Consider the following 22039-nt stretch of genomic DNA (forward strand, 5'->3'; position numbering starts at 1 on the left):
GCTCTAGGTTTCATATTGCAGAGGTAGGGAAACTGAGGCCCACTGAGAAAGTAAGTGGTTGCCTTAGGTCATGCACACATCAAATTGGTCAGAGAGCTGTTTGCAGGGACACTGGTTTCCTGACTCTCAGCCAAAGGCTCTTGCCAACACATTTTACTGCCACCCGTCATCTGGTTGCAGGGTGTTATGCCCAGAGCCCAGTCTTCTGTGCCCAACTCAGAAGAGACACTGCACTATGGTTACTTCTCTCTTCTGCCCTTATGGCCAGAAGCCATGTGAATCTGATGCTCTGTGACCCTGGAAGAATGAGGAAGACAGTTCAGCCAGCAGAATCCAGATGCTTAGGGATCATATATGGAAACTCACAGACTGCCACAAGCAACTGTGGAGCAACTCTTTGGCCTATTAAACATGCAAGTGTCTGTATGCTTTGAATGAGGGGAAGATTGCTGCCTGTGGTGTTCATTGGAGTCTTTAGGGAATTTTAAGGAAAGCACTGGAGAAAAGAGAAGGACATCCTGTAGAGGTGTCTGGTGTGTAGCCAAACTAAAAAAACAAGACAGAAGAAGGCTTGATTGAAGGGCCTGGAGCAGCCCTGTTGGCCAAAGTGGAAGGTTCACATGAGGGAAAAGTGGGAAGTGGGAAGTAAGATTGGGGTAGGTGGTAGTATTTTCCCAAGGTGGCTGAAAAAAGATCTCTTGCCCCACATGCATTTCTGTCAATGTGACTTTGACACTGTCTCCATTGAGATGTAGGGACTATCTATGCTCTTTCCTCCCCCACACCCATCTAAAGTTTGACAGGCTTGTGACTATGACAGAAGTAAAGCTAGGTCATAAAAGGAGATACAGCTCCCACTTCTCTTGCTGGAACGCTCATTTTTTTTAATTTGTTTTAATTTTTTTCAATTAGTTTACATTCAATATCATTTTGTGTTAGTTTTAGGTATACAGGGTAGTGGTTAGACAATCACATACTTTACAAAGTGTTCCCCTGGAAATATGAAGGGGAACACTCACTCTTGAAGCTTTGAGCCGCCCTGTAATTTATTTGATGGCCATTATGCTGTGACGAAGTCCAGACTAACTCACACAGAGGTGTCACATGAAGAGTCTCAGGACTACATGGAGAGAGAGATGCCTGTCTTGTCCACAGATGCTCTAGCCCCATCTTCACTCCACCTACAGTTCCAGCTCCAGTCACTCTCCAATTGTAGCCTTAAGAGGGACCCTAAGCCTGGGCTGCGCAGCTGAGCTCTTCCCCAATTTCTGACCCACAGGAATTGTCATAAGCCCCTTAGACTTAAGGTGATTTGTACACAGCAAAAGACAAATGAGTTTAATGAAAGCAGAGTAGTGTTGTGCAAAGAGCTCTGATTTGGGAGTCAGGCGATCTGGGTTCCTGGCTCTACCCTTGCCAATTACTTATTGTGTGGCCTTGGGTAGGAAACTTTTCTTCTCTGGGACTTAATTTTATTATTTGTAAAAACAAGATGTTAGGATGAAATGATTTAGAAAGCCCTTTCTAGCTCTAAAATTTCTTTTGTGGTGATAAGCATCTGAGAAGTTGGAACATTAATCATTGAGCAGAAGACAACATACTGAGACAGGGTTCTAGAGATAACAATGTGTGAAGATGGAGCTGGGGAATCCTCTTTTCTCTTCCTCAGCTGAGAGAGTGTAACATGAACATGGAGGTGATGAGAAACCCCTCAAGGAGATATTGGACAGGAGGAGGAAGAGGTTGGGTAAGTCAGTAGCAGTCAGTCTACCGGCCTGGTCCAGGAGAAAAGCTTCAAGGGTACCAAAGAAGTTTTTCCCTTTTGGAGAAAGGACCCCTCCAACTGTTTCTATGCCAGACCCATCATCTTTGTCTGCCTCAAGGACCATCTGTTTATGAAGTCTCAGCTATATCTTCCTGGTGGGAAAAACCCACAAGGCTTGCCACTTTGCTCAAATGGAACTTAAAGTAGACTCACCTTGTATCCATTGCTCAGGTGTGAGGAGCTTGAGCAGCATTCACCATAGGTAGCTGAGCACAGGGGAAGAGCCAGGCCAAATGCTTTTGGTGACTTCTTTTGGGCCCTTTCTGTTTCTGCCCAGGTTACCTGACCCTGGGCCCTGTTCTAGAGTCTTTAGCTGTGGAGAATTTGGGTTATATGATACTGCCATTGCAATGGCTCTTCCAGGCTGCCATTTATATGAGACAGAAGTAGCCCTAGCTCTTGGCTTGGGATGGTCTCTTAGGAAAACAATGGGCAGGCTGGTGCCAGTGGAGATGGCGTAGGTTTGCTTCTTAGCAACAAAGGGAGCATTTGAGTGGAAAAGAAGCCGGGGGGCCCTCTAGGACTCTGCTAGTTTGTTATTTATCTCTGCTCCTAGACAACTTCAGGCAGCTTGGGGACCTGGACTATTTTGCCTGTAGCCTGTGGCTAACACCTTCTCCCCAAGTGAAAGAGGGTCTACATTTCTGCAGCCCTCGAGTGGAGGAGCTGGACTTTCCCACTCTCACCCTGGCGAAGGCTCACAAGCTATTCATAGAGTTGCAGAAAACTGGAAGGCCACAGATAGGGAGGAGCAGGATGATAGAAAGGAGAGTGTTGGGAGAGCAGAACTGTTTGAAATGGGCTCTGCTGTCTGGCCAGGGCTGAATACTGTCTTCTCTGGGGGGCGGTCAAGGACACAGCTGAAGCCTATTTGCAGCCCGTCCACATCTTAACATTTACTGTGTCCTTAGGATGAGCCAGGCACTGTTGTCAGCCTGCTCCATGGATTATTTTATTTAATCCTTCGCAACAGCCTTATGAGGTAGGTCTATTATTATCTCTATTTTGGAGATTAATTGCTAATGATTTTTAAAATACTGAGGTACATAGACATTAACTAAAATTGTAAGGTGCTCAGCCAGGATTATGAACCCAGATAATTTGGCTCAAGAGGGTGACACCTAACCTCTATGCCTTGCTGCCTGTCACTCGATGGAGGCCACATTGTACCACCCTCTAAGGGTCCCTTGAAGGCTTGCCATCCTGGGGTCTGCCTCATGCTTCATGTGATAAATATGATAACAGCCACCAATTTCCTGAGTGCTGACAGATGCACTTTACATGGCTTATTTAGTATAATCTTTGTGACAACCCCATGGAATAAGTATCATTGCTGTCTTCATTCTATAGATAAAGAAACTGAGACTCCAGAAGGTTTAATGACTCATTTAAGGTCAAGCTAATAAGTTAGCAGAGACAAGATTTAAATTTGAACTCAAGTCTGTCTGATTCCAAAGCTCTAAGAACACATGTTATCCATTCATTGAAACAACCAAAATTTTTTGGACCACATGCCATATGCCAAACTATGTGCTTGGCACAGGTGGGTATACATGGTGTCAATATTTCTATATTTCTGATTCTATCTCTCCTCTAGCTTAGACTGCTTTCTAGAACTGCAGACTCATGAATCTAATTGTCTGTTGGACATTACTATCTCAAACAGACACGTTCAAAACAGAATTCTTTACCCTTACTCCAAAGTCGCTTGCCCAAAGCCTTCCTTCGGTCTGTAAATGGCATCACCATTCATGCAGCTGCTCTAGCCAAAAATCTCTCCCTTTACAGATAATCTATCAGCACGTCTGGTTGGTTTTTATCTCCGAATGTATCCTAAATCTTTTCACTTCTCTCCATCCCCCATTTCGCCAACAATGTATTCTTCACAACAGCTGCATGAGATATGAAGTTGGCATGATCTTAAATTATCAATCAGATCATTTCCTTTCCTTGTTTTGAACATTCCGGTGGATTTCCATGTGCTCATAAACCACAAGCTCCTGCCTCAACTGGCCCCTATGTTGCCACTGGATCTCCTGCCCTCTCCCTACATCAGAACCCATATTTTACCCTATGTTCCTCTAATATGTTAAGCTCCTTTCTACCTTAGCTTTTGCACACGTACCTCACTCTGCCTGGAATGGTCTTCACCAGATCACGGTTTAACTGTTACCACCACAGAGAGGCTTTCCCTACATAGCTTCTATGAAGTAGCCACTCTTCTCTCTGCATGACTCTTACTACTAAAGAATATTTTCTTTTTAAAATTTTTTCTTATATATCTCTCTCTCCCACCTACCACAATAAAAGCTCCATGAAAGCAAGGAGCTGACTTCTATTATTCATAATTTTATTCTCAGCATCTAAAACAGTAGCTGGTGCGTAACAGGTGCTCAATAAGTAAAGTGGCAGAAGTTAGTGGATACAACAGGGAGAGGGTACACAGAGTAGTGTATGATCTTTGGGTAATGACAAAGGAACAACACTTTGGAAGTAGCAGAAGGGAGTAAGAAACATGCTGCCCCACTTTGAGCCTGGGGCTGGGGAGGAGAAGGCATGAGGTCTCTAAATTTCCACTTTGCCACTCACTAGCCAAGTCACTTAGGTTTCCTGAGCTGTCGTTCCCTCATTTAACAATGGGAATAATGATGCTATCACTAACAGTGTTGTTGTGGCGGGACTCTACTCAAACCCTCCAATGGCTTCCCATCTCATTCTGGGTAAAAACCAAGGTTACTACAATGGCCTCCATGATCCTGCACCTTCTGGCACCCTTCCTCCCGCTTGCCCTCTATCCTCATCTCCTACTGCTCTTTCTTTCGCTGCAGTCCTGCCAGCCTCCCCCATATCCAAGCCTCAGGGACTTCACCCAGATATTCTCTTTGCTCAGAATGCCCTTCCTTCAAATATCTGAAAAGCCTCACCCCTCACTTCCTTCAGGTCTAGTCTCAAATGTCCTTAGTGAGACCTTCCATGGTCAACCCATTCACACTGGTCCCACCTTTCTGGGTACTTCTTCTCCCTCTTCTCTGCTTTGTTTTTCTCCATAGCACTTTATACAGGCTGGCAGACTATATTATTTACTTTGTGTACCATTTTTCCTCCCCAATAGAGTGTAAGTTTCATGAAAGCAGGGAGTTTAGCTTTCTTACCCACTGCCACTCCCACAGCCCCTAGAACAGTGCTTGACCCATAGTAGACACTCAGTAAATATTTACTGAATGAACAAATGCATGCCTGAATGTAGTGCTGACATGGTGACTGGTATGTAAAAATGTTTGGTAACTGGTATTGTTATTACTAATAACTTTTTATGTATCCATTCCCATGCCTGGGGCATAGCACAGAGCCCTGCACTCAGCAGATATTCAGTTGACAGGTGTTGAAAGAGGAACCCTATATGAGGTGGGAAGTCCTCTACCTGTCACAAAAGAAAACTAAAGGACATATAGCTCTAAGAGTGCAGAGGAGGGAAGGCAGTACCACAGGCTGTGTCTTTTTTTTTTTCAATTATAGTTGACATATATTATTATATTAGTTTCAGGTGTACATCCCAGTGGCTAGACATTACATAGCTTAATAAGTGATATGACACGATACATAATTATTAGACTATTATTGACTATATTCTCTATGCTGTACTTTACATCCCCATTAGTATTCTCTAACAACTAATTTGAATTTCTTAATACCATCACCTTTTTCACCCCTCCCCCAAACCCACTCCCATCTGCCAAATGTCAAAACGTTCTCTGTATCTATGATTCTGTTTCTGTTCTGATTGTTCATTTATTTTGTTTTTTAGGTTCAATTGTTGATAGATATGTATTTATTGCCATTTTATTGTCCATATTTTTGTTGTTGTTCTTCTTCTTCTTTAAGAAGATCCTTTAACATTTCATATAATAATAGCTTGGTGATGATGAACTCCTTTAGCTTTTTCTTGTCTGGGAAGCACTTTATCTGTCCTTTGATTCTAAATGATAGCTTTGCTGAGTAGAGTAATTTAAGTTGTAGGTTCCTGCTTTTCATCACTTTCAATATTTCTTGCCAATCCATCCCTTCTGGCCTGCAAAAGTTCTTTTAAGAAATTCACTGACAGTCTTATGGTAGCTCTGTTGTAGGTAACTAACTGCTTTTCTCTCACTGCTTTTAAGATCCTCTCTTTCTTTTTAACCTTTGGCATTTTACTTTTTTTACTTTTTATTTATTTTTTAAACAGAGGGGAAGGGAGGGAGAAAGAGAGGGAGAGAAACATCAATGTGTGGTTGCCCCTTGTGTGGCCCCTACTGGGGACCTGGCTCGAAACCCAGGTATGTGCCCTGACTGGGAATCAAACCAGCAACCCTTTGGTCCACAGGCAGCCATTGGGAGGGGAAAAGGTTAACATAGCTTGATAGTATGGACCTTGGGAGAGCAACCTATCCGATGTTGGAGTTCGTTAAGGCCTCCTCCCTTTTCTTCTCTTTACAGATAATTCTTGTCATTCTGTAACCTTTACCCAAGAGATTTCTTCAGTGCCTGGCCTTAAATACTTATCCTGATGGCTCTCATATTTTTATTTCTAGCTCTGATCTCTCTTTTGATCTTTGGACAGCTTATCCAACTGCATACTGGATAGCTAGGTCTGCTTGGACCAAACTTATGACCTTCTTTCCAAATGTGGTACTCTTCTAGTCTTCTCTATCTCTGTGGCACCAGAATTTGTTGAGTTGTCTAAGTCAGTAACCGATAAGTTATTCTTAACAGTTCCCCTGTCTCTCTATTTCCTATGTTTAATCTATTATTGAGTCCTGCTGATTTCACCACCTAACTAGCTCTTGAATTCATTTTCTTCTCTCCACCACCACCCTGGCCCCAGCTACCATCATCTCTCACCTGGTTTAATACAATAGCTTCTCCATACATCTACTCTGCCCCCTCCAATCTGTTTGCTCTGCAGAGAGACTGATAGTTTTAAAATGCAAATTTGATTTCACCAGACTACTTAAACATGTCAATGCCTTCTCATGGTTCTTAACATAAAGGTCAAAACCCTTATGTGGCTCTACATCAAGTGATTTCCATCCTTCACTCAACATTAGAATTACTAGGGAGACTTTAAGATTATTGCTACTTAGGTCCTACTCCAGACCATGAAATCTAAATCTCGGTGTTGGAAACCAAGTTGAGTACATTTTTAAAAGTTCCCTGGGAATTTTAATTTTTCTGGGAACCTCTGCTCTACATAGGTACCTCTCTACCTCTCAAGTTTCATCTTGTCCCCTGATCATCTTGACTTCTCTTTCTCTCCCACACTGCCCTACTGTCAATCTCCCTGGAACATTCTCCCTTCCCTCTACCCCATCTCCTTACACCAAGTTAGTGACAATTCATCCTTCAGATTGTAGGTAATTAATTGTCATCTTCCTGCCCCCGCTCTCCTCAGGTACTCATTTAATTAGATTCTTCCAAGCACTCATCAAATTGTACATTTGCAGTTATTCCAGCAATTATTTGGTTATTATCCATATTCATCACCCAGATGTCTTATTCACTGCTGAATCCTTAGTAACTAGCACAGTGCCCAGCAAGTATAGTGGCTCAATAAAAATTTGATGACTGAATGAATGTGAGGTAAGATCAAGTATTTGAAACCATATGGACCAATTATTTTCTTCTATAGCAAACTGAATTTCTTTTTTTTCCTTTTTGTATTTTTCAAGTACCGTTGTCTCCATTTTCCTGCTACCACTTGCCCCTACCCCCCCCCACCCCCATCTCCCACCCTCAATCATACCCTGCTTTAGCTTTGTCCATGGGTCCTTTATACATGTTCTTTGATGACCCTTCTTTTTCCTGTTATCCCCTTCCTCTCTCCCCTCTGGTTACTGGCAAACTGAATTTCTAACCTCAGTCATAAACTGAACCCTCCAGTTGGGTTCAGCGTGGAATCAATGTCCCTGGCAACAGCTTAAGTCCCTCTTCAGAGCTGCTTAGACCAGTGGCTCTCAATCTTGGTTGCCCATTATAATCACCTGAAAAGCTTAATTTAAAAAAGCCTAGCCCCATCCTAGATGAACTAAATCAGGCTATCTGGGGGTGGAGCCTGGCCTAATTACTTTTTTCCCCAGCTTTAGTGAGGTGTGATTGACAAATAAGAGTTGTATATATTTCAGTGGTACAATATAATGTTTTTTAAAGGTGTGCAATGTGATGATTTAACATATGTATACATTGTGAAGTGATTACACAATGGAGTTAACAGGCCCATCGCCGCACATAGTTATCTTTTATTTTTGTGGTGAGAACACTTAAGGTTCATTCTTTTAGTGAAGTTCAAGTGTTTGAAGTTCCCCAGGTGATTTTAATGTGCTGCTGCAGTTCAGGGCATTACTCTACCGCTTGCTTCTCCTAGTGTTGTCCAGGGCAGCAACTACATCACCTGCGAGCTTGTAAGGAATGAAGAATCTCAGGTCCTACCCAGATTTTCTAACTCAGAATCTGCATTTTTTTAATGGTTTATTTTTAAAAAATTTTTATTGTTATTCAATTACAGTTCTCACCTTTAACTGGAACATAATCAACAGAATCTGCATTTTAACAAGGACTCCAAGTAATTTGTCCAAGTGATTATTTTTGAAAAGTACTATCAAGAAGCCAGGCAGGAGAGTGAGAACTTTGGGGTGATCCCAGTTTTCAGGAAAGTATATGGCTGCTTGAGTGGGAACAAATCTCCACTCCTCCATGAGTCTCAACCTAAACACTGGCTCAGCTTTTTGCCAGGCTGGTGGTTTGACATACTAGTGTAGATATTGTAAATAAAGTCTTAGCATGGACAAAAACCCCATCCTGAATAGGGGCAGCAGAGCAAAGGTCTCCATTTAATGGGGATAGCTGGGGATAGCAGAATATTTGCTAGGAGCCCTTTCTGACTGAGTGAAAACAATAGAATAAAGAAAGAACCAGACCTCAGGGCTCTGTCATGTCCCTGCACCCAACTAACCTAGGGGCTGGGCCTAGCAATGATTGTTAGCATTGCAAGCACTGATGATTGCTCCGGGGAATGCCCTCAAAGCCACAGCACCTTTCAACTCTCTCTACCAGCTCCCTACCCACCCCAAAATGTCCCCCTCCAAAGTGATCAAATGTGTTTTAATCCTGTTATTGGTTTGCTTTCTAAATGTTGACCCTGATTTGGTCAGGAGCTGTGATTCTAAGGATTGGGCTGGGTGGGCAGAGTCAGAAATCCCTCCTCACAGGGAGCACTGTTCCCCTGACCCTAAGTAGGGCAGGATCCACCACAGGCTGTCCAGACTCAGTTTGGGAGACAAAGGCCTCTGGCTGGGGCTGCAGTGCAGAGGGCAGATCCCAGTCGGGTGTAGAGAGGCAGTTACAGACCCAAGGGCAACAAGAGGCACTGCATAGCCTCCTTGGGAAGGATAGAGCTTGCTGGCTTCCTGGGTCCAGTGGACACTGCCCTGTCTGCCACCACGACCGGGCAGCCTATCTGTCTGGGTTCCCTGCCAGGAAACATCTTTTTACTGGAAAGACTGCCACTGTCTGCTGCAGCGGGTGGCAGAGTCTGAAACCAATTTTCACAAGCCCGAGGCAACAGAAAAGTTTGTGTTCATTTTGGGGGGCGTTCTGTCAGAACATGAGTTTTTAAAAAGCCACCTGTCAGGTCCCAGTTCATAAATGAGCACCCCCAACCTCATTGGAGGAAGATGAGGGTGGAGGATTCAATCTCACGGTCTAGGCTTAAACACTGTTGGAGGCTCTGGGTCACAGAGCCTAGGACATGGCCATAACTGAGAGCAGAGTCCTTTGAGGTCACTTGGGTTATTGGGTAAACACTCTCCTCGTCTTTCCCGCAGCTGGGTGTGGACAGCGTCCTTCTCTGACCAGGGAATTAAGGGCACTCATCTGTTGCCCAGCCAAAGAGCCAAGGTGCCTCCTTCCAAAGGGCCCCAGGCATTGTGTCCTTGACTAAAGGGCCCAGAGCTTCTGGGGAAAGTACAATGTGGACCCTCTAGGGGGAAAATATACAGTGTATAAAATGCCTGGATTCTCAGCCCTGGCCCCAGGGCCTGTACCCACTCATCTCCATTTTGGCAGTGGTTCCCTTGGCATGATTGGGTCTCCACTGAAAAACTGGCTCCCTTATGAGCTCACTCCCATCCTTTACCTTCTTCCTCCAGTTTCCTTATTTTTCTTATTCTTCATTTTTGTACCCTGCTTTCTTACTGCATTTTCTCTCCCTATTCATTCCATCTCCCTGTCTTCTGTTCCTTTCTCATTCATTAAAAAATGCATTTATCATGAATTAAGTGCTGTAGTAGCCTGCTCAGGCTGTCAAAAACAAAATACCAAGGACTAGGTATTATACAACACAAATTTATTTATCATAGTCCTGGAGGCTGGAGATTTGAGATCATGGTGCCCACGTGGTTAAGATCTGGTGAGAGCCTCTTCCTGGCTTACAGACAGCCACTTTCTCTGTGTGTCCTTCCATGGGGAGAGGGGGACTCCAAATGATTGGAGGGAACGGTGCTTCAAACTCACACAGGGCTCTGAATAGTGCCAACTTCTAACCAGCTAAAGTTGGGGCATTGGATAGAGTACACAGAAGGGTATTGCTTTTGTATTGGGGAAAATCATCTCTAGACTGAGCACTGCTCTTGTCTTATCTAACAAAGCTTAGCAGCAGGACCCAAAGGAATACAATTTCCAAGAAACCTAACTGAATCTCAGAACAAAGATCAAGAATATTTATAGCAGGGTTTCACAACCTCAGAACAAGTACATTTTGAGCTGGAAATTCTTTGTTGTGGGGGCTGTCTGGTGCATTGTAAGATGTTCACCATCATACCTGGCCTATACTTATTGGATGCCAATAGTACTCTTCAGTTGTAACAATCAAGAGTGTTTCTGGACAAACAAAATTGCCTCTGGTTGCAAACCACTGATTATAGGAACAGAGGCATACTAAAGAACCCAACAAGGTAGAACTCACAATGTCTAGCATCCAATAAAAAGTTACCTGGCACGGACAGAGCTGTAAACTATGACCCATAAGGGGGAGATAAATCAACTAATTGAAGTCAAACCAGAACTGAAAAAGATATTAGGATTAGCAAACAAGGATATTGAAGCAAACAAGGATATTAAAGCAGTTATTATAAGTGCATTCCACATATTCAAAAAGTTAAGTAGAGACATGGAAGATATTTTTAAGATATTTATTTTTTAGAGAGAGGGTAAGGGAGGGTGAAAGAGAGGGAGAGAAACATGGATCAGTGCCTCTCACATACCTCCAACTGGGGACATGACCCACAACCCAGGCATGTGCCTTGACAGGGAACTGAACTGGTGAGCTTTCAGTTTCCAGGCTGGTGCTCAATCCACTGAACCACACCTGCCAGGGCGGGAAGATATTTTTTATTTAATTTATTTTTTAATTAAAAAATATTTTACTGATTATGTTATTACAATTGTCCCAATTTTACTCCCTTGGCCCCTCTCCACCTGGTACCCCCTTCACTCCAGCAATGCCCCCCTTAGTTCATGTCCATGGGTCATGCATATAAGTTCTTTGACTTCTCCATTTCCTATACTATTCTTAACATCTCCCTGTCTGTATTATCCCTATCAACTATGCTTTTTAATCCCTGCACTTTTTCTTCCACTTCCCCCCCACAGCTGATGACTCTCCAAATGATCTCCATATCTATCATTCTGTTTCTGTTCTAATTGTTTGCTTTGATTGTTTGTTTAGATTCAGTTGTTGATAGTTGTGAATTTGTTGCTTTTTAATGTTCATGGTTTTGATCTTCTTTTTCTTAAATAACTTCCTTCAACATTTCCTATAATAATGGCTTGGTGATGATAAATGCCTTTACTTTATCTTGTCTGGGAAGCACTTTATCTGCCCTTCCATTCTAAATGACAGCTTTGCTGGATAGAGTAATCTAGGTCGTAGGTCGTTGCTTTTCATCACTTTGAATACTTCTTGTCAGCCCCTTCTTGCCTGCAAAGTTTCTTTTGAAAAATCAGCTGATAGTCTTATGGAAACTCCTTTGTAGGTAACTCTCTACTTTTCTCCTGCTGCTTTTAAGATGCTTTTTTATCTTTAACCTTTGCCATTTTAATTATGATGTGTCTTGGTGCGGTCCTCTTTGGGTCTAACTTTTTTGGGGACTCTCCTGGACTTGTATGTCTATTTCCTTTACCAAATTAGGGAAGTTTTCTTTCATTATTTTTTCAAATAAGTATTCAATTTCTTGCTCTTCCTCTTCTCCTTCTGGCATCCCTATGATTTGGATGTTGACACTTATGGAGATGTCCCAGAGTCTTCTTATACTATCCTCATTTTTTTGAATTCCTGTTTCTTCTTGCTGTTCTGGTTGAATGTTTATTTCTTCCTTATTTTACAAATCATTGATTTGAACCCCAGCTTCTTTCCCCTCATGGTAGCTTCCTTGTAGATTTTTCTTTATTTCACTTAGTGTAACCTTCATTTCTTCCTTTATGCTGTTGCCATACTCAATGAGTTCTTTGAGCATCCTGATCACCGGTGTTTTGAACTCTGCATCTGATAGGTTTGCTATCTCTATTTCATTTAGTCCTTTTCTGGAATTTTGCTCTGTTCTTTCATGTGTGCTATATTTCTTTGTCTCCTAATTTTGGCAGTCTCCCTGTATTTGTTTCTGTGAATTAGGTAGAGCTGCTTTGACTCCCTGTCTTAGTAGCATGGCCTATTGTTGACAAGGCACCTGTAAATTGTATGGGGCAGAACCTTAATCGCCAGGGTGGTGGAACCTGCTTCACCGCTTTGTGGCTCTGTGTGGGGGGGAGGGCTCAGAGAGGGGACTGTGCCGCTGCCTGGCTTCTGGAGGTTTGCCTGGCACTTGCCCTCTTTCCAGTCACTTCACCCACTCCTCTTATGTGACTGGAGCCCTTCCAGCTGTTGCCCTGGTGGTGAATCCCAGAGTGGGTGGGTTTGCATAGGTTTTAAGACTGTGCGGGCCCTTTAAGTAGAGTTTCCTAAAAATCTGGGAGTTTCTTCCACTGCCTCAACCCCCACTGGTTTTTACAGACAGAAGTTATGGGGATGCATCTTCCTGGTGCTGGAGCCCTGGGCTGTGCGTTCTGGCCGGTGGCTGGGATTGCTTGTTCCCAAGGTATCCCTCCTGATTTTTATCCACCACACATGAATGTGGGACTGCCCATGCCTGTTCCACCAGTGCTGCAGCCTGTCCACACCACATGACATCTCCTCGCCTCTCTGTCTGTCTCCACGACTCTGCCTCTCCTACCCATCTGGATGAATATGACTTCTTTAAATCCTTGGTTGTTGCACTTCCATACAGCTCATTTTTTTTGACAGCTCTGGGTGTTATTTGTTTTGATATTTAGTTGTAATACTTTTTGTGGTTGGGCAAGTAGGTGAAACATGTCTACCTATGCTTCCATCTTGACTGGAAGTTGCTATTATTCACCTGCCGATATTTCTCTCCCTGTCTTTCTCCCTCCCTTCCCCTCATTCTAAAAAAAAATAAATAAAATCTTTAAAAAAAAGAAAAAAGATGCCTTTTCCTGTGACCTTTTAAGGTTGACACAGTGCCTTAGAAGGCTAACACAGAAGGGTAAAGTAAGTCTCCATAAAACCCAGAGACGAGATGGTAAAACTCCTCTTTGTATCCTGTCTGGAGTCAGAGCTGAAAATAAATAAATAAATAAATAAATAAATAAATAAATAAATAAATAAATGAAAGAAAAAAAGAAAAAAGATTGCTGTGACTATTTGGAGTCTTTTTTTGTTTCCATTTGAATTTTTGAAGTATTTATTCTGGATCTGTGACATATGCCTTTGGTATTTTAATAACAATTGCATTGAATCTATAGAATGCTTTGGGTAAAATGGACATTTTAATGAAGTTAATTCTTCCTATCTATGAACAGTATATATGCTTCCATTTATTTGTATGTTCCTCAATTTCTTTCTTCAGTGTTCTATACTTTTCTGAGTATAAGTATTTTACCTCGTTTGTTAAATTTATTCCTAGGTACTTTATTTTTTTGTTGTTGTTGCTATAGTAAATGGGTTTCATTTTCTTAGTTTCTCTTTCTGATGGTTCATTGTTGGTGTACAAAAGTGTCATCAATTTCTGAATATATTGACTTTGTATCCCGCAAAAGTAGCAGGTTTTTAACAGATAAGCTGCAAGGTCCTTTCCAGCTCCAGTTATGTGGCACCTATTAGAGGGAATTATCCTGAAGCTTTGTACTGAAATAGTGTGTTGTGAAAAGATGCCCAAATTATTGAGAAAATACTGTGGATTTTGCTTGGATTACTCAGATTTTTGCCTTTTTTCTCCACCTTTCTGGGACCATGTGCACAGAGCCTGAAATCCCAGTGGGACAATGGAGCAGGGAAGCACACCATCAAGCTAGTGGGAAGACATCCAGCTCAGTGGAGGAAACTGGGGAAATTACAGCCTAATGAGCTCTGTTATTTCCAATTTCTCGAAGTCTCTGATTCAGAGGATTGGCTTGCCATGCACATTCCAGACCAGTGATGCATCTTAGGACCATGAATGCAGAGACATCCCAGGGGAGAAAACAATGGAAGATGAGATGGAAGTGAGAAATGACCTTTTTAGGTCTCTTGACCCAAATGCAAGGAGCTAAGAGGATATGGAGGAAGAGGTGGAAGTGTCTCTTCCCTGCAGGAAAGGAGATTATGACTTGATGGGGTCTGTGGAAATCAATGCAAGAAACTGAAGACCTGGAATGTCAAGCCTCCAGGGATGCCTTTTAGATGGACATGGTAGAGGGGCAGGAGGAAGGAGGTGATACCTCCCCACCTGTTAGCAGTGAAAGCCAAGAAGGCAAGAAAGGAAAAGAATAAAAAGCCAAGAGGCACTCTTCAAAGTCATTTGTCATCTGAGCAGTGCTTTAGGCCAGTGACATGGCTGATAGATCACCTCATGGGAGGCACTGGTAGAGAGCCCAGGAGGCTGTCACCTTATCCTCAACCAGCACCTGGATAGATGCTTTAAAGGAAGACAATTAAAATCTTAAATGCCCAGGGTGACTTCAAGCAATATTTATACCTGAGGAGAGTGGCATTTTCTTTTGATCCCAGGGGCTGGTAAGTTATGAGCTTCAAGTCTGAAGCAGGGGAATTGAATGCTCTTATTATTTTATCTGACCCAGCAGAGCCATAGAAACTCTTCTCACCCAGAGGAATGTAGACCTCAAATATCTGTTCTCACCTCACCCTTATTTCTCCTGCTGCCCCATGCTCTTGTGTGATGCACTCTCCATCCCCCAAAAGGGTAGTTACATTGACCAATATCATAATGATTCCTTAAATTCATAAGAAATCTCATGGTTTATAAAGCCCCTTCCTCTCCATTATCTCATTTTTAATTCTTATTCAACCCTGTGAAGGAGGCACTGTTTCTCTCATTTTTTAGGAGAGGGATTTGAGGGATCAGAATAGATGTATGGATTAATTGATTAATTAATTCATACATTTATTTATATAATGACTGAACACTTACTATGTGTCAGACACTGACTACATGCTGAAGACATAGTGATGAAACCAGTGTAGCTCTGTCTAGTCAGGGGCTGGTTGGGTGGGGAGAGACAATAATTCAACACAAATATAATTGAAAATTATGAAAGATGGTATTACACAGGAATCTCAGCCAGTCTGGGGGCCAGGGAAAGCATCTCTTGAGGAAGAGCTGTTTGACCTTATAGCTGAACTGATAGATGATAGGCATTAGGCAGGAGAAGATGGCGTGGGAAGGAGCATTCTCCAAGAGGAAAGAAGAGTATTGGTAAGGCATTGTGATGACAAGGGATATGGCTTTGCAGATAGAAAGAGGGGGCAAAGCAAAAGAGGAGGTTGGCAAGGTGGGTGGGAGCTAGATCACGCAGGGCCTTAGTTGACAATAGTTGAGTCTTGACCTTCAGAGCCGTGGGGAGCAACAGGGAGCTTTCAAGCAGAGTGGGACAAGCATGACCAACCTGGTTGCTGTGGAAAGTGATGTGTGGGGAATGATGGGGTTTGAATGAGGATGAGACAGCAGAAACATAAAGACTGTACAGATTTGAGAGATATTTGGAAGTAAAATTGATGGGAAGTTACACTCTTTCTATTTCAGCATGGCAGAGATATGAATGGAGGTAGTGGGGTATAGTAGATTGAATGGTGGCCCCCTCCCAAATATGTCCGCTTCCTAACCTGTGGAAACTGAATGTAACCTTATTTGGAAAAAAAGGTCTTTGCAGGTGTAACTAAGTAAAGAATCTTAAGATGAGATCATCCTGGATTATCCAGGTGGGCCTAAATCCAGTGAAAAGTGTCCTTAGAAGTGAGAGGCAGAGGGAGATCACACAGACAGAAGAGGAGAATGACATATGAAGATGAGGCAGCCCGAAGCCAAGGAATGCATGGAACCATCAGAAGCTAAAAGAGGCAAGGAAGAATATAGCCATCTTGATTTCACATTTCTGCTTTCCAAAACTAAGGGAGAGTAAATTTCTGTTGTTTACAACCAAGCCACCAAGCCACCAAGTTTGTGGCAACTTGTTACAGTAGCCTTGGGAAACTGATACATGGGATTTTGCTGTACAATGACTATTTTTCTGTTTCTTTTTTAAAAAGTATTACCTTTTCCAGGTTATTATATTATTGAATTCACCATATATGTGTTCAGAAAGTGTATGAATGATGAAGTGAGAAGCCAAGAACATCTCAGTCTGTGGCCAGGGTTAGGATCCATGTGGTGATTGGTGTCAATCTCTGATCACTTTAGGGGTACAACTTGGAATTGGGATGGAGCAAAGCCACCCCAGATTATCCCTCCGACTTTAACCTCATTATCATAAGACTCTAAGCCCATAACCAAACTAGTCATAGATTCAATACTTAGTTTCCAACAGTCTTCTCTGGCTCAGCACACTAAGGTGCTGGATTTGAGATAGTGTAACATCCCACCTGATGTAATCACAGATAAGGTTAGCCAGCAAAGCAAGAGGAATAATGGTACAAAAGCCCACTGGACCTTGGAGATAAACCTGTTCATTTTGGTGTGGCTATCCTAGCTCACAGGGCCTTGCTGCTTGAGAATGCTTCCCATGGGGGACCAGAGTATTTATAGACTCTAGAGGAGAGGAAGGATGGAGGCTCCTGGGAGACGTCATCGAGGATGTACAAAGGAAATGGAACTGCTCTGGAAGACCAACAAGAGAAACAGGGATCTGCATGGCTCTGGGAGAGACCAAAGGATCAGAAGCAATCTGGCAGGATGTAGGGTAAAGGGGGAACTATGTGGGGCTGGGATGGTGGCAGGGCAGAAGAGCAGTTCTTTACCTTCTTGGAGGATTTCTCTTAGGACCTGTTCCACTAGTGAACTCTTTGAAGACATTTGAAATATTGCTAATTATATGAATTCCGTTGTCATATTTTTCAGCAACATGATTTTATGTTAAATAAGGTATATATCTGTGAGGGAACCTCTGATAAGAGAATCTGAAAATGTATGTAGTTTACAAATAGTTGGAAGAAACTTACAGTGGAATAAGCATTTCTGAGACATTTGGAGCCCATTTGGGAATGGCTGAAAGGTGCCCTGTGGAAGGATTTAGCATTCACTGGGACTGATAATAGTGTTAATGCCAAGGATGTGAATAGAGGTAGTGTGGTTATGCTGAAAAATGGCTACTTTTCTAATTTTTGCAAAAGCAATACCTTATAATGGTTAATGTTTGTGTGCTTGGGGAAAGGGCAATTGTGTAAGACAAGGTGTTCATCTGTGGCCAGGGTCAGATACAGTTGGTGACCAGGATCGGGAGGCATTGGACAGCAAAGCAAGAAGATTTATATAGCTAAATGAAGAAACCCTAGCAAAGTCTAACAAATCCCAACAGCCAGTTTTTTTCAGCCAAATGGTTATAAGTGTCTTTTGATTCATAGACTAAGTCCCAGTCTAAGTTCTGCATAATTAACATCATTTTCTCTGGTTGAAGCAGTCACACACCCAAAATAAGAGAGTTGATTGCTGAATATATCTTAAGCATATATTCTATGGCAAGCATTGTGTTGGAAGCTCTGGTCTGAAGCCAGTAGTAGTACCCTTATACCAAAACCAGACAAGAATGCCACAAAAAAAGAAACTTACAGGACAATATCCTTGATTAATGTAGATGTAAAAATCTTCAAGAAAATATTACCAAACCAAATTCAACCATACATTAAAAGAATCATACACTATGATCAAGTTGGATTTATTGCAGAAATGCAAGGATGGCTCAACATCTGCAAATCAGTCATGATATACCACATTAATAAAATGAATAAAAATCATATGTTTATCTCAATAGATGCAGAAAATGCATTCAACAAAACTCAATATTGATTTATGATAAAAACTTTCAACAAAGTGAGTATAGATGGAATGTACTTCAACATAATAAAGGCCATATATGACATGCCCAGAGCTAACCTCATAGTCAATGGTAGAAAGCTGGAAGCTTTTCCTCTAAAATCAGTAAGTAGGCAAGAATTCCCACTCTCATCACTTTTATTCAACATAGTATTGGAAGTCCTAATCACAGCAATTAGGCAAGAAAAAGAAATAAAAGGCATCCAAGTTGGAAAGAAAGAACTAAAACTGTCACTATTTGCAGATGACATAATATCATATATAGAAAATCTTGAAGACCCCATCAAATAACTGTTAAAACTAATAAATTCAGTGAAGCTGCAAGATGCAAAATCAATAAACAAAAATCTGTTGCCTTTCTATACACCAAAAATGAACTATCAGAAAGAGAAATCAAGACAACAATCCCTGGGCCAGGTGTGGCTCAGTTGGTTGGAGTATTGTCCCATAGACCAAAAGGTTACAGGTTCAATTCCCACCTGAGGTACATAGGAGAAGGCAACCAACTGATGTTTCTCTCTCACCTCAATGTTTCTCTCTTTCTCTTTCTTCACCCCCTCCCTCTCTCTCAAAACAATGAAAAGAAATGTCCTCCAGTGAGGATAAAACAGAAAAGAAAGAAAACAAACCCATTTATAATTGCATCAAAAGAATAAAATACCTAGGAATAAATTTAAACAAAGAGGTAAAAGACCTATATATGAAAAATTATAACACAGTAATGAAAGAAATTAAAGAAGACACAAAAAATGAAAAGATATTCTGTGCTCATGGATTGGAAAAATCAATATTGTTAAGTGTCCATTACTACTCAAAAGAATATACAGATTCAATGCAATCCCTATCAAATTCAATGGCAACTTTCAAAGAAATAGAATAAATAATCCTAAAATTTGTATGGGACCACATACAAAAAAAAAACAAATAGCAAAAACAATCTTGAGAAAGAACAACGTTGGAAAAATCATGCTCCCTAATTTCAAAATATGCTACAAAGCTATAGCAATTAAAACAGTATGGTAGTGGCATCGAAAACAGACCCATAGATCAATAAAACAGAATAGAGAGTGCAGAGTTAAAGCCACATATATATGCTCAATTAATTGATGACAAAGTAGCCAAAAATATACAATGGAGAAAAGACAGTCTTTTCAATAAACCGTGTTGGGAAAACTGAACAGCCACATGCAAAAGAATGTTAAAGAACTTGACTGTTATCTTACACCATGTACAAAAATTAACTAAAAATGGATGAAAGATTTTAATGTAAAGTCTGAAACCATGACATTTCTAAGAGAAAGTGTAGGCAGTAAGTTCCTTGGCATAGATCTTGGCAATGATTTTTGAATCTGACACCAAAAGCAAAAGCAACAAAAGCAAAAATACATAAGTGAGATTATACCATACTAAAATCTTCTTCACAACAAATACCATCAACAAAATTAATAGGCAACCTACTGAATAGAGGAAATATTTGCAAATCTTACATGTGGTAAGGGACTAATATCTAAAATATGAAAAGAGCCCTGACTGGCGTGGCTTGGGTGGTTGGGCGTCATCCTGCAGAGCGAATGGTCACTGGTTCAGTTCCTGGTGAGGGCACATGCTTGTGTTGCAGGCCTGGTCTCTGGTTGGGACATGTGTAGGACGCAACTGATCAATGTTTCTCTTGCTCGTTAATGTTTCTCTCCCTCTCTCTCTCCCTACCTTTTCCTCTCTCTGGGATAAATTAATAAAATCTTTAAGAAAAACAAAACATAAAGATAACTCATACAACTCAATAGCAAAAAACAATTTTATTTTAAAATAGGCAGAATATCTGAATAGACAATTTTCCCAAAGAATACATAAAGATGGCCAACAGGAATATGAAAATAAGTTTAACATCACTTATCATCAAGGAAATGCTAATCAAAACCACAATGAGATGTCACATCAAACCTATTATCAAAAATTCAAGAAATAATGAGTGTTTGGCAAGGATATGGAGAAAAGGGAACCCTTGTGCACTATTGGTGAGGATGTAAATAGGTGCAGTGACTATGAAAAACAGTATGGAGGTTCTTCAAAAAATTAAGAATAGAATTACCATACGATCCAGCAATTCCACTTCTGAATATTTATCCAAAGAAAACAAATATATTAACTTAAAAAGATATATGTACACCCATGCTCTCTGCAACATTTACAATAGCCAAGATATAGAAATAGCCTAAGTGTCCATTGACAGATGAATGGATAAAGAAATTGTGATATATACAGGATCTGGTACAAATAATGTCCCCTTTTTATTACAAAATCTTTCATTACAAAATCATAAGCATGTAATTCCGTAACATAACACTATCACACTCAAACATATCATATGACATTTTAGGTGAAATGTTCAACTTAAAACTACAAATTATTACACCCATATTATTACCCTACCAACCACACTCAAGTAGCTATTACTTCTGCCAGACCCTGTATAGTGGAATATTATTCAGTCATAAAAAAAATGAAATCTTGCCATTTGTAACAACATGAATGGATCTTGAGGGTTATACTCAGTGAAATAAGTCAGATAGAGAAAGACAAATACTGTATTATCTCTCTCATATGTGGAATCTAAATTTTTTTTTAATTAAAACAAGCTCATAGATACAGTGAACAGAGTGGTAGTTGCCAGAGGTGGGGATGGAGGGTGGGAGAAGTGGGTAAAGGGGGTCAAAAGGTAAAGAGAAAAAAATATAAATACTGTGCATTATTGAGCAATAACAACAATGTCAACAAAAAGAATCTAGCCCAAATAATAAAAGACTATCAAGATGATAACAACTTTAGCCCTGGCTGGTGTGACTCAGTGGATTTTGTGCCGGTCTGTGAACCAAAATCCCTGGTTCAATTCCCAGTCAGGGCACATGCCTGGGTCTTGGGCCAGGTCCCCAACTGGGGGTGCATGAGAAGCAACCACACATTGAGGTTTCTCTGCTTCTCTTTCTCCCTCCCTTCCCCTTTCTCTAAAAATAAATAAATAAAATCTTTTTTAAAAAGATGACAACTTTAATTAAATAAAAGAAAGCTCAACTCTAGCCAATAGAATTAGAAAGACAAATAGTAATGAGACTGAAAATTCATGTTCTGTACTGGTGCTTAACCAAGCAAAAAGCATTTGTCATGGAGTTAGTTACTGAGGTATCAACTAAGCATCTTATTTCTTTTGCTGTTTTTCAAGTTCCTGTTAAGTAGCTCCAGAGAAGGACAGCTTTGAGGCTTTTCTTCAATACTTTTTGCTGATACTGAACTTCTTTGCTCATTAATTTAGCTTATGTATTAGGGAACAAACTGTGATATTGAGAAGACTCTATTTATGAGGTGCTCCAGAAGGTCTGGATTGTGGAATAAAGGGCCCTGTGCCCAAGTATAGCCATTTTGAGTGCCTTCACAGTCTTCTGGGGCACTGTTTAGCCAATGAGTAAGATCTCTATGCTGGGAAGGCACAGAGGGAAAAACAGGAGATGTGAATTACTTAGACTTAGATCCCAGTCCTGACTTTGCCGCCAGCTTTTTGTATAACCTTGAGCAAATCACTGTTCCTTTCTGATCTTCAGTTTCTCCATATGCATAGTGAGGGGTTGAGGCTCTTTTTATTATGAGATTCCCCTGATTAGTGGCCAGGCTCATCATTCTCCAGATGTCCTCTTTCCACTCCACTTACTCCAATAAAAACAAACACTACAGTTGGGGGTGAAGGGAGTTCACAATTTTGTTATTTCTAACTGTTAGT

General features: G+C 41.2%; 1 non-coding gene across 1 annotated transcript; it reads left to right on the forward strand.

Annotated features, from left to right (window-relative positions):
• Positions 1 to 13404: 13404 nt before the first annotated feature.
• Positions 13405 to 13526, forward strand: LOC128780040 (small nucleolar RNA SNORA26). The gene has a single exon (XR_008426039.1). It is a non-coding gene; the product is annotated as a small nucleolar RNA SNORA26 (small nucleolar RNA).
• The last annotated feature ends 8513 nt before the right edge of the window (positions 13527 to 22039 follow it).

This window comes from Desmodus rotundus, chromosome X (genome assembly GCF_022682495.2).
Source record: "Desmodus rotundus isolate HL8 chromosome X, HLdesRot8A.1, whole genome shotgun sequence".
NCBI classification, from domain to species: Eukaryota; Metazoa; Chordata; class Mammalia; order Chiroptera; family Phyllostomidae; genus Desmodus; species Desmodus rotundus.